The sequence below is a fragment of the Myotis nattereri genome (genome assembly GCF_964212035.1).
Source record: "Myotis nattereri genome assembly, chromosome: 6".
NCBI classification, from domain to species: Eukaryota; Metazoa; Chordata; class Mammalia; order Chiroptera; family Vespertilionidae; genus Myotis; species Myotis nattereri.
In genome coordinates, this window is record NC_138081.1 from 29,444,429 (window position 1) to 29,458,098 (window position 13,670).

At 44.7% G+C, this 13,670-nt stretch overlaps 1 protein-coding gene across 2 annotated transcripts in view; it reads left to right on the forward strand.

Annotated features, from left to right (window-relative positions):
- Positions 1-740: 740 nt before the first annotated feature.
- PHF3 (PHD finger protein 3) overlaps positions 741-13,670 on the forward strand; it is a 97,001-nt gene continuing 84,071 nt past the window's right edge. The window contains exon 1 of one of the 2 annotated variants that reach the window (XM_081093643.1): positions 741-1,168. The gene's annotated coding sequence lies outside the window, so the exon portion shown is untranslated. The remainder of the gene's footprint in view (positions 1,169-13,670) is intronic. The other variant, XM_081093642.1, reaches the window with a different exon arrangement.

A 13,670-nucleotide genomic window follows, 5' to 3' on the forward strand; every position in this document is an offset into this window, starting at 1 on the left:
TTTTGTTTATATGGGTTAGTTACACTTATTGACGTTTACCCTCTTAGAAATTAAACCTAAGCAAAATGACATTTAAAAACAATTCGCTGTGATCACATATAGCTATGATGAAAAACATTTTTCCCAAAACTTTAATAGAGTGGCACTGTTTTTACATTTTTGCAAATTTCTTCAACGTGTGGCTTATGAGATGGCTGAATTCTCATTCTTGCTTCCTTATCGTTTTGGTTTAAAGAGATCAAGAAAGTTTGGCCTTATACATATGGAATGGCAAAAGGGCTCAAGAGTCTCTGAGAAGTCTTGGGGACCTCTCAGGGGGTGCCCCGGCCACACTTTGAGAACTGCTGACTTGGGCCAGAAATGTTTCTTGGAGGCGGCAACTTGAGTCCTGAAGGACAGCAGCCATTGAGGGTGGAGGTGGCTCCTGCTGGGACTTCGGTGCCGCGCCAGCAGGGGCTCTTGGGCAAGAGGCTTTCCTTTTTTCTCCTCTGCAAAGTACCCGGGGAGCAGATCTGCCCATCGATATCACACTAACTACGAAGCCTCGCTGCTTATGACAACCGAGAAAAAGACCGACCCTTCGCCTCTCCCCTTCCGGCTGCCGGCGAGGTGAAAGCTAGAAGCCCGCGGGCGGTACGCGGTCGTGTAAAAGCTTAGGAACCGGGCGGAGGCGAGGCGGAGCGCGGCCGCCGGGGGCCCCGCAGAGGCGCAGCGCGGCGCGGCGCGGCGCGGGAGGGCCCACGGTGCGCAGGCGCGGCGGCGGCTCCGGCCGCGGCCCCGGAACGGTAAACAGAGGGGTCACGTGACGCGGTCTGGCTTTTACCCCCGCGCCGCCGCCGCACGCCGATGGCTGTGGGGTCTCGCACCGCCGTCCAGTCCCCGCGAGGCGAGCGACCCTCGGGTTCCGGGCGGCGGCGGCTGCAGCGAGGACTGGGAGGGCGGCGCAGAAGCCAGGAAGGTGTCGTCAGCAGCAGCCGCCCGACCCCGTGAGGAGAAGAGGCTGTGGCAGCGACGCCGACGTCCTGCGCATACCCCCTCTCCGCGGCACCCACCGGGCCCCCTCCTCCTCCTCCTCCTCCTCCTTCTCCTCCTCCTCCTCCTCCTCCTCGGCGGCGGCGGCCACCATCTTCCTCTTGCTGCCAGTGGTAGCGCTCGTCGGCGGAGCTGGGTGAGTTGCGGCTCTGGCCGCGGCCAGCGAGACGGGCAACCCTCCCCTCCCCCATCCCCTTCCACACGCACGACGCCTCGGCTCCTCTCCCCGCCCCTCCCGCGGCGGGCACTCCGCGCCTCTCCCCGGCGCGGCGGGGAGAGCTCTCTGGCCTCTTGCGTAACGTCCTCGGCCTACCCGGGCCGCGCCTCCGCCGCCCGGGACCGTTTGGACCGCGGGCTGGGGAGGGAGGGCGGGAGGGAGCCGCGGTGCCGAGGTCGCCGCGCGGAGCGTCGGGACCGCGGTCTGTCCCCGGTCCCGGCTCCCGCTCCCGCTCCCGGGCCCTCCGGGGTGAGTGTGCCCCGTCGCTGCCGCGCGGGCGAGCAGGCCTGGAGGCGCGGCGGGCCTGGCTGGGAAGGCCCGGCCTGCAGGCCCCGACCCTGCCCACTCGGGCCTCTTCCCTCCCAGGGAGCCCGGCCATCGAGCTTGGGGCCCCGGGTCCGGGGAGCCGGGACCGGCCTTGGCTGCGAGGCCGAGTGCGGTTCCCGCGTTTGGAGACGGGGGAGTTGGCGCTCCATCCATCCTCTTCCTGCCGCGCGCTTTTGTGCTCGGGAGCCAAACTGTCGACGCCTTTTTGCTGAGGTTGGAAAGGAGAAGCCTGGGGCCCGGCCTCCCGAGGACCCGTGTCATTGACCGAACCACTTGTCGCTGTGTGCGTGTTGCTAATGGTGCCCGGTCACTAATCACCTGACGCGCACCGGGGGCGGGGGCGGCGAGGAACGGGGAGAAGCGGGGAGCGGCGCGCAGCCCCGGCCCCGGCCCCTGCCTGCCGCCTTCGGCCCGGCCCGAGGAGCCTTTCCTGCCTTCGGGTGGGAAATGCCATTTCCTAGGGACTTAGGATTCGAGGTCATTTGAGCTTGGTGTGTGGGTGCCGTTCAGGAATCATTCGCAGAATACGACCATGGATGGCTAGGGAGAGTCATTCTTGTAAGTAGCAACAAAGCTTTCCTCTCCGCCTGGCCCTCGTTCATCTTCATCACGTGTAGAGAGGCTTAATTTGCAACGAGGCATAGGTCATTGGACCTTCACCAGAGAAATTTACCACCTTGTTTTTAAGCTAAAAAAAAAAAATAATAAATGATATAGCAAACTACTGGGGAATACTTAAGTACTACGTTCTATTTGGTTACTATTTGGGGGGGAGGGGGGGTGTCGAACTTGCCTTTTTCCCAAACTGGTTGGTTGAGATCTTCCAAAATAGGACGCCTCCATTGCTCATTCATTTCCTACCATTTTTTTTGGATAGTTGACAGGTGTTTGGGATTGTGAAAATGTTTGGATGTGCGTGTGTAGTAGAAAAGAGACACGAGTCAAAGAGCCAGGAAACCTTTGTAGTATTCTTTTATTTTTGAACTTGTAGCTTCATTCCAGAGCCCATAAGGTGTTGCAAGAAGGTTGTTAGTTAAAATAGTAATTTTTAACATTCACTGCCACGTGGACCTTTTCTGAATTTACTGTTTTTCTCAGTTCTTTTGTTTACTGGCCATATGTTAATTTCCCTCCACCATCATCACTATTACTGCTTTGAACTGCATACTCCATTTCCCCAAGATAGTAACAGAATTTAAAGGGGGATTTTAGGAGTTATTATTGCACGCACAGTTCAGTGGATTCCTTAGCAGCAGGAAGTTGGCCATTTTTTAAGGATGCAGACTTACAACCTAAGATTTTGAGCTTTATTTGATAGCTGTACTGGAGAATTGTCAAAAGGATAAAAAAATGAGTTAGTGATAGGGCCAGTTTTCCCATTCCTTGCATGCTTTATAGGTCCGTTTATTGAAGAGCACGGACATGTGATTTATTATACTGCTTTTGCATCCTTATGGAGGATAGTGAACTTCTTTATCACACTGAATTAATTATGCATTCCATGCTGTTTGGGTAGACCTCAGCTAACTAGCTGATCCTGTAGTATACTCATCGGGTTGCAGATTCAGATACCTCAAATCTAAGAGAAGTGGTTTCTGTAAATGTAGGTGAAAAATAGTTTTAGTCAAATTCAAATTTAAGGATAGAAAAATTGAAAGGAATTTGTATGTTAATTACTTATAACCATACTATTAAAATTTAAATTGTATTTAATGTTGGAATCAGCTAGGAAAGGTTAATCTTTGCTTATGTAATAGCTTTTTAATAAAACAATTGATTAAAGTTGGAAGGAAGCAAGTGATTTGGATTAGTGCAAAATTTAAGAGTTTAGATTTTTACGTTGTATGGGTTATACTTGGAAAAACTGGTAAATGTAAATTATGTATGCAGTTCTGTTTGGGGGGGGTACTAAAATATAGATAATGGTTATCTTCCTTGACAAGGTAATATGGCGTTTGCCTTTTTGATACATTTTGCTTTTATTAATTTTTAAAAAATTTTATTGATTTCAGAGAGGAAGGGAGAGGGAGAGAGAGAATCACCAATGATGAGAGAATCATTGATTGGCTGCCTCCTGCACACCCCACACTGGGGATCGAGCCTGCAAACTGGGCTTGTGCCTCAACCGGGAATTGAACCATGACCTCCTGGTTCATAAGATTGACTCTCAACCACTGAGCCATACCAGCCAAGTGGTACATTTGGCTTTTTTAAGTGTACTGTTTTGTCTTCAGAAAGATTTCTCATGAAATTCTTTTTACTTAAGGTTTGGAGATATCTTTTCTATATTTTGGGGATAATGAGTTTTATTGATTAGCATCTCAGGTTTGTGGATTATCATAACTACTTCACCACTCACTGTCAGGGAGTTCAGGGTTCTTGGAGTCCTGTTTTCTTTTTTAAAAAATATTTTTTTATTGATTTCAGAGAGGAAGGGAAAAGAAGAAAAAGGTAGAAACATCAATGATTGGCTATCTTCTGCATGCCCCTCACTAGGGATCGAGCCCACAACCTGGGCATATGCCCTGACCGGATTTGAACTGTGCATGACCTGGTTCATAGGTTGATACTCAACCACTGAGCCACCATAGCTGAGTGCTGTTTTCTAAATATTTTCATGCATCTACATTTCAAGAATTCTCACATTTGGTTGCTGGATTTCTTTTCTTGGGCTCTATTTCTCTTTTATTTCTTGGAGCACCCTCTGAGGATCCTGGAGTATCTTTTCAAAAGCATAGACATTTTACATTTTAACTACAAAATTGACTTGGCAAATTGTTACACATTTATGATACTGGTGCATTTTTGAGAGCAGAAACGATTCTTTTTTAAATTGTTGCCCTGTGATTAAACAGGGAAAGATATCGAGAATATTGAATTGATTCAAAGTATTTGAGCTCCACGTGCTGTTTGTACTCTCAAGGAACATTCTAGATTGAGAAAAAGATTTAGAGAAATGAGGTGTTAAATCATATTAGATTTATTAGAGTTAAAAGCTATTGTATGAGAAATTGCCCAGAGTATGGACTGGAAATTCTATGCATTGTGCATTTAATTTAGATTATCTTGTAATAAGGGAATTTAAATTTTTCTGATAATTTGTATAATGCAGAGGGGATGAAGAGAGATAGTTAAGTAAAAACTTCATACTATTACAAGTTTTAATATCTTAGCACAAATATAACTATCAGACGGTTTTGTATGACATAGTAGATTGTACAGGAAGGCAAAACTTTAGAGTCTTTTAAAAAATATATTATTTATTTTTTAATATTTTTATTGATTTCAGGGAGAAAGGAAGAGAGAGAGATAGAAACATCAGTGATGAGAATCATTGATCAGCTGCCTCCTGCACAACCCCCACTGGGGGGGGGGGGGCGGTCAATCCTGTAAACTGGGCATGTGCCCTGACCGGGAATTGAACTGTGATCTCCTGGTTCATAGGTCGACACTCAACCATTGAGCCATGCCAGCTGGCTAGAGTTTTAATTCATTCATAATTTGTGTGAGCTGGCCACATGAAAACATTCTAATATTGTAGGCTGAAAATAAATGGCGAAGTTTGTAGTTGATAATTTTTTTTTTTTTTTAAATATATTTTATTGATTTTTTACAGAGAGGAAGGGAGAGAGATAGAGAGTTAGAAACATCGATGAGAGAGAAACATCGATCAGCTGCCTCCTGCACATCTCCCACTGGGGATATGCCCGCAACCCAGGCACATGCCCTTGACCGGAATCGAACCCGGGACCCCTCAGTCCGCAGGCCGACGCTCTATCCACTGAGCCAAACCGGTTTCGGCTGTAGTTGATAATTTGTAAAATGTTTATACACATAGAGGATAGCCATTTTATTTTTTATGTGTAGGGAGGGGCTAAATGCATATTTCCTAATTTATTTTGGAAGAAGTGTACATCACTTTGTTTCCAGTATTTTTATTTATTTATTGATTTCATAGAGGAAGGGAGAGGGAGAAAGAGATAATGAGATGGAATCATTGATTGGCTACCTCCTGTGCACCCCCTACTGGGGATTGAGCCCACAACCCAGCATGTGCCCTTGTCTAGAATTGAACCCTGGACCCTTCAGTCCACAGACCGATGCTCTATCCACTGAGCCAAACCAGCTAGGGCTGTTTCCAGTATTTTTTAAAGGTTTCATTAATGGTATATTAACAACATAAAAATATGTTACGCAAGCAGAGTGCATAAACTGCAGACTTGGGAATCATACTGCCTGGGTTCTGATTTAGGTATACCGGGTATGTGACTTTAAGCAAATTATGTAATGGTCGGATCTCATTTTGCTCTTCTGTAAAATAGAAATAATAATTGCACTTACCTCAGAGTTGTTGTGAGGAACAAATGAGATAATGCATAGAGCCTGGTTGGTACCTTGTACATGCTAAATACATCTTAGTTTGAACTACTATTACTTAGGCCATAATTTTAGTGGTGAGTTGCTTTCACTGTTTTTATGGTTAATCCAAGCTGTTAATGCTTCCCATAATGTCAGTAGGATATGGTTGTAAACTTTTTTTTGGTAAGTATGTTTTTACTGATTTTAGAGAAAGGAAGGGAGAGGGAGAGAAGGGTAGAAACATCAATGATGAGAGAGAATCATTGATTGGCTGCCTCCTGCACACCCACCTACTGTGGACTGAGCCGGAATATGCTCTCACCGGGAATCATCCATGATCTCTTGGTTCATGGGTCCATGTTCAAGCTCAACCACTGAGCCACACCAGCTGGGATGGTTGTGAACTTTAAAGTTACATCTTAGTACTGTTCACCTTACACTTGATAGTTCTTTTTCTGGGTTCTTGGTTCTGCGTTGGTCTTAGTAAGTCATATACCTTGGATTTTTATATATTATTTTTCCTGATAAATTCAGAAAAGAAGTTGTGATTCTTGGCTTTTTCTTATGAAATCTTGTTAATAGATTCTAACCAATGAAACTGTACCATAATTTAACATGGGTATGCGGAACAGGTGATTAGGTTGTATCACTTCGTGGAATTTTTGTCATATCACATGGCGTAACCACTTAGTGATTTTCCTTGACTTTACATTGGAAGGGTAACCTATTATTTCCTTTTAATGTTACCATATCATGGTGGTTAAGAACTGACTTTTGAGTCAGAGTGGATTTGAGTCCCAGCTCTGTCACTTACTTTGTAATATTGTGTGTAACTTTGCTAAGCTTTATCCTCTCTCATTAATTGAGAATGTAATAGTACCTGCCTAATTGTGTGGTTGTGAAGACTAAATGACGTTATGCACTTAAATGAATGTAGCACAGTGCCTTACACATAATAATCATTCAATTTAATTTTACAAAGAGATAATAAATACAGGGTACTGTTAAATGCATTGACTCTTGAATGAAATTCTGGGTTCAGATTTCATCTCTACCACTTACTATGTCAAATCATTTTATTTTTATTTTTATTGATTTAAGGGAGGAAGGCAGAGGGAAATAGAAACATCAGTGATGAGAGAGAGTCATTGATCAGCTGCCTCCTGCATGCCCCCTGCTGGGGATCCAGCCCACAACCTAGGCATGTGCCCTTGACAAGAATTAAACCTGGGACCCTTCAGTCCACAGGCTGATGCTCTATCCAATTAACCAAACCAGCTAGGGCTCAAATAATTTTTTTGATTCCACTTTTATTTTATTTTTTGTATAATTGGGATTATAATACAGCATTGGTGTGAGGATTATATTAATAAATGTCGAGCAGAGTTTCTTAATCTCAGCATTTATTTTTGGGGGGCAGGTTAATTCTTTGTTGTGGGGCTTTCTTAGTGCATTGTAGTATATTTATTAGATGTCAGCCTTCCCTCTCCAGTTGCTATGACCACAAATGTCTCCATACAATTCCATGTGTAATTTAGATTATCTTTTAATGGTCAAGGGATTTAAGTTTTTGTGATCATTTGTATAATGAAGATGGGATGAAGAGAAATAGCTAACTAAAAATTTCAAAATATTACACAGGAGTTTTAATTTCTTAGCAGTGTATCTTTTTAAAAAAATACATTTTTGTTGATTTCATAGAGGGAGAGAGAGAGAGAAACATCAGTGATGAGAGAATCATCCATCAGCTGCTTCCTGTATGCCCCCTACTGGGGATCAAGCCCGCAACCTGGGTATGTGCCCTTGACCAGAATCAAACCTGGGACCCTTCAGTCTGCAAGCCTATCCTCTATCCACTGAACCAAACCAGCTAGGGCCAGTCTATCTTTACTAGACAATTTTGCATGGCATAGTAGATTGTACAGATTGGCCAAATGTTCTCTGGAGGGATGTAATCACTTCTGATTAAAAACTGATGTAAAGCATGTAGGACAGTTCCTGGCATGAAGTTAGAGCACATTAAGTTTTACATTTTGTCATGATTAGTAGTAGTGGTATTTTTATTTTTCTTCTCTTTCTGCTACTAGTACTACTACTGCTACTGCTGCTGCTGCTGCTGCTACTACTACTAGTACTACTACTGCTTATTAGAAATTTGTTCATTGTAAGCATGCTTAATTAATTGATGGCTTAATTTAAACTGTGGTGTAAGGGCTGGAAGCCACCAAGTAGTTGTTTCATTCCTAGGGCCTTTGCATTTAAGTCTTTGCCTGGGTTGCTGTTTCTCTTATGCATGGATCATTTCTTCATTTCAAGTTTTGGCTCACATGTTTCCCTGTTAGCAGGTCCTTCATTTACCATCATATACAGAATGCCCTCTTTAACCTTAAACCCCCCCCTTCCCAAATCACTATTACCCTGCTTTGTTTTTCTTCTTAGATTTTGTAATCTCTTGATATATATTTGTTGTCCTCTGCCACCCAAATATACATAAGACTATAGTTTACACGAGACAGCTTCCTAATATGATAACCTGTTAGGGCCTTTTGATTGCTTTACCGATTTAATTTTTAGGTTTATATGTACTATTTTTTTTAAAGAAGATAAGATATCTAGTTTTACTTGAAGATGTTTCTGAAAAGTTGAGCTTAATTTACTCTTAAGTTAAAGGGGATCTTTGTAGAAGTACATTATTGTTGTTGGTACTTTCTAAATCTTATCTTTTTACATTCTGTTCATACATGAAACACTTGGAAAACAATGTATGCTGGTTTCATGAGTGTAAATGAATGTATAATTCTTCGAGAGTTCAGATGAAACAAGCATTTTAAAGTGGGATCTATCTCTAGACTTAGGTTAAATTTTATTCAGAATCTTAGAACTAATACTTGAATCTTTCTAAATGGTCCATTAGGATCAAAGTTGCCTGTATATAATTAGCAAATGCTATTCTCTTTGCCTGAGTATCTTCTGGACTTTTAGGAGCCAGCACTCACATAACCTGCTTAGCTTTTCTTGTCTCAAGGATTTTCACCTTTCTCTGTGATACTGTCTGCAGCACTTCAATATAACACTTTTATATTTTGTTGTGATATTTACATATATTAGTTTTTATGTCTGTCCTCTGTTTTGGGGTGTGCGTTCCTTGAGTTAGAGACGGGTTTGTTTCACTGGCACCTATGATGCTTAATAAGTACACTATGAATAAATGAGTAATTTTGAATTAAGCAGATTATCCAATTTCCTGATTTAGATTGATACATTTATTATCTGTAACCATGAGGTGTGACTGTGAACTCAGAAATATTTTCTGATTTTAGCATATATGTACTGGTCTAATTGGATATGTACATTTTATTAGCCACCTAAAATAGACCCTCGATAGACTTGTTATGTTTTAATTATTAAATTTATAATCCCAAATATAAGGAAGCATTTAAAATTTCAATGTAAGAAATAGGAATTTGTTTAAATCAAGTTGACTAATAGTCTATTTAATTAATCAACTCAAGTTTTCTTAATTAGATTTGATTATCTTCGTCTATTTACATTACTAGGTATCTCAGGGCATTATATTTTAGATTGTGTTTATTTTTTTAAAAAAGGACTAATTTTGGAATAATTTCAGAGTTATAGAAAAGTTGCAGACATAGTATAGAATTTCTATATACCCTTTAATTAGTTTCCTTTATTGTCTTATCTGACATGCCAGTGCCTTTATCAGAACTAGAGATTAACATTTGTACATTACTATTAACTGAATTCCAGACATTATGATTTTACCAGTTTCCCAACTACTGTCCTTTTTCTATTTCATTTTAAATGTGTGTTAATCTACACTAATGAAAGAGAAACATGGTAATTGGCATACGACTGCTACCCTTTTCATTGGCTAATCAGCGAGATATGCAAATTAACTGTCAGCCAAGATGGTGGCTGGCAGCCAGGCAGCTTGAAACTAACAAGAGGCTTGGTTGCCTCAGTGAGGGAGGAAACCAACATTCCCGCCCGCTGCTGCAGGCCTCTGAGCCGGCAGTTTGAAACATTTTAACAACAACAACAAAAAAAAACCCAGAAACGAGCTTTCAGCGAGCTGGGATCTCAGAGCTGGAGTTATACATTGTTTCGATTACCTACTTTTACCAGCGGAGGCCTAAGAGCTGGAGCCTCAGAGCTAAAGCTGGCCCAGAATTAAAAAAGAAAAAAAAGAAAAAAAGCGGTTGTGAGCTTCCGCCACCCGCCAGCCTGAAAACAGCCCTCAGCCCCTCACCCAGGCTGGCCAGGCACCCCAGTGAGGACCCCCACCCTGAAGGGTGTGTGACCATCTGCAAACAGCCATCATCCCCTCATCCTGGCTGGCCAGGCACCCCAGTGGGGACCCCCACCCTGATCCAGGACACCCTTCAGGGCAAACCAGCCAGCCCCCACCCATGCACCAGGCCTCTATCCTATATAGTAAAAGGGTAATATGCCTCCCAGCACTGGGATCAGTGGAGCCGCGAGGCCTCCCGGCACCGGGATCAGCATGACAGGGGGCAGTGCCCAAACTCCCTGATCGCCCTGTGGCTCTGTGTGTGACAGGGGGCAGGGCCACAACCTCCCTATCGGCCCTGCTCTGTTCCTGACAGGGGAAGGCGCCCCAACCCCCTGATTGGCCCTGCTCTGTGCCTGATAGGGGGGAGCTCCCCAACCTCCTGATCGCCCTGCGCCTCTGTGTGTGACAGGGTGCGGCGCCCCAACCCCCCCACCCCACCGGCCCTGCTCTGTGTGTGAGGGGGTAGAGCCATAACCTCCCCATCGGCCCTGCCCTGAGTGTGACAGTGGCGGTGCCCCAACCCCCTGATCGGCCCTGCTCTGTGGGTGATAGAGGGCGGCGCCCCAACCCCCTCATCTGTCCTGCTCTGTGCGTGACCGGGGGGGGGGGGGGGGGGGGGGGAGCTCCCCAACCCCCTGATGGGCTCTGCTCTGTGCGTGACAGGGGGGAACTTCCCAACCCCCTGATCGGCCCTGCTCTGTGCGTGACAGGGGGCAGCGCCCCAACCCCCGGATTGGCCCTGCTCTGTGCGTGACAGGAGGTGGCGCCGCAACCTCCCCATCAACCCTGCCTTGAGTGTGACAGGGGGTGGTGCCCCAGCCCCCCAATCGGCCCTACCCTGAGCGTGACTGAGGGTGGCATCGCAACCTCCCAATCGGCCCTGCTCTGTGCATGACAGGGGGCGGCTCCCCAATTCCCCAATCGGCCCTGCTCTGAGCCCGACCAAGGGCTGCACCTAGGGATTAGGCCTGCCCTCTGCCACCCAGGAGCAGGCCTAAGCCAGCAGGTCGTTATCTCCCGAGGGGTCCCAGACTGCGAGAGGGCACAGGCTGGGCTGAGGGACCCCCTCTCCCCCTCGAGTGCACAATTTTTTGTGCTCCGGGCCTCTAGTCCTATATAATAAAGAGGTAATATGCAAATTAATGCTCATGCCCTCATAAGATGGCTGCCTATGACCAGGCCAGCAGGGGGGTTAGTGAGGGACGACCAAACGACTGAACAAGCAGGCTGTGTGTGGCAACCAGGCTGGCAGGGGGGGCAGTAAGAGGCAACCAGGCTGGTGGGGGTTGGGGGAGGGTTCAGTTGGGGGCAACCAAGCCGGCGGGGGGTTGGGGGTGCAGTTAGGGATGATCAGGCTGGCACGCAGAGGCAGTGAGGGGCGATCAGACTAGCGGGGGAGGGGGGGGACGGCAGTTAGGGGCGACCAGGCAGGCAGGCAGGTGAGCGATTAGGAGCCAGTGGTCCAGGATTGTGGGATCCCAGATTGGAGAGGTTACAGGCTGGGCTGAAGGAACACCCCCCCCCCCCCCCCCGCACGAATTTCATGCATCAGGCCTCTAGTTTTAATATAAATACATTGTAGAAGAGATATTGAGATCTGTCTATTTAGAAGAGGATTACTTTTTGTGAGAGAAAATTTTCTTTCCTTTTTAAAAAACTTAAAATTCAGTTACAATAACTGCATCCATTTAAAATGAACAGGTTGATGAATTTTGGTGGGTATATATACATTCATGAAATTACTACCACAATCAAAATTTAGAATAGTTTCATTATAAATTTTAAAGTATCTTCCTGTTCCTTTGTAGTCCATCCCTCTCTTATTCAAGGCCCAAGGCAACCACTGATTTGTTAGAAAATTAGGGAAAATAGTTTTTAAAGGAGAGCCTTTAGCCTACTAGGTCTGTGTTGCTCAGTTGGTTGGGAGTCATCCTGTGCACTAAAAGGTTGCTGGTTCAATTCCCTGTCAGGGGACATGCCTGGGTTGAGGGCTTCATTCCCGGTGGGGGGCGTGCAGGGGGCAGCTGAGCAATGTTATGCTGTCACAACAATGCTGCTTCTCCCTTTCGCACTCTCTAAAAATCAATAGGCTATTCTTAAAACAAAACACAAGTGCCTTTAATGAATCAAATCTAGTCAGTTTTAGCTAGGTAGCTCAGTGTGTAAGGATTATGGCCTTGGGCTGTGGAACTTGTAAACCTATTTGAATCTTGGCTCTGTTTTGTGACTTGGGAAGACATTTAAATTATTTGAATGCATTTTTGTTCTTAAAACAATAGTCTGTTCTGATTGGAAATACATTAATTAAATGTAGGTAAACTGTTAGCAGCATATATATATATACCTAGTAAATTGTAGAATATCTTTGAACTTCCTCTCTCCTCATTTTCTTTCTTTCTTTTTTAATCCTCACTGGAGGATATTTTCCCATTGATTTTTATTTTATTTTGTTATTTTTTATTTTCCCATTGTTTTTTAGAGAGGGGAAGGGGAAGGGAAAGAGGAAGGGGGAGTGGGGGGGGGGGGAGAGAGAGAGAGAGAGAGAGAGAGGGAGAGAGAGAGAGACATCAGTTGGTTGCCTCCTGTCTTGGTTGCCTCCCCACCAGGACCTAACTGAGGTACATGCCCTTGACCTTGACCAGAATCAAACCTGGGACCCTTCAGTCTGTGGGCCAACACTATCCACTGAGCCAAACCAGCCAGGGTCCCCTCATTTTTATAGGGAAAATAATTCAAGGACAGTTTGAAGAAGTTTTGGTAGATTTGGCTAATCTAAAAAACCTTGGAATCTTGCTTAATTAGTGGAATTTTCTAGCTAACTGAATATTACTAGATTTTTGTTGACTCCCCTGCCCCCTAGAGTACATTACTTCAGTTTTCTCTGAAACCAATATTGAAAATAATTCAGCTTTTTATAATTGAGGCTCCTCTAGAGTATAAGACAGCCGTGGGCAAATTGAAATGAATAAAACTAAAAAAAAAAAAAAAAAAAAAAAAAGACCATACCCTTTTATGTAATGATGTTTACTTTGAATTTATATTAGTTCACACAAACACTCCATCCATGCTTTTGTTCCGGCCCTCCGGTCCAGTTTAAGAACCCATTGTGGCCCTTGAGTCCAAAAGTTTGCCCACCCCTGGTATAAGGGGACTTTTACTGAGTGATATCTAGTAGGGTACATTTCAAATAGGAGACTAGCTTGATATGTGTATGAGCTGCACATACCTCACTAAAATAAATTTAAGTCTCTGATATGTTGCTGTCTTGTTTATCTCATTGTATCCTAAAAGGGTTCCCCCCTCAGTGTGTGTATGTGCACATCTGTTCCTGAATGTGTGTAGTTTTTTGAGTTTTGACTTGTTGGTTTTAGTTTAATAGTTTCTACCTTCCCCACTCCCCCACCAGAAATCTTTTTCTCT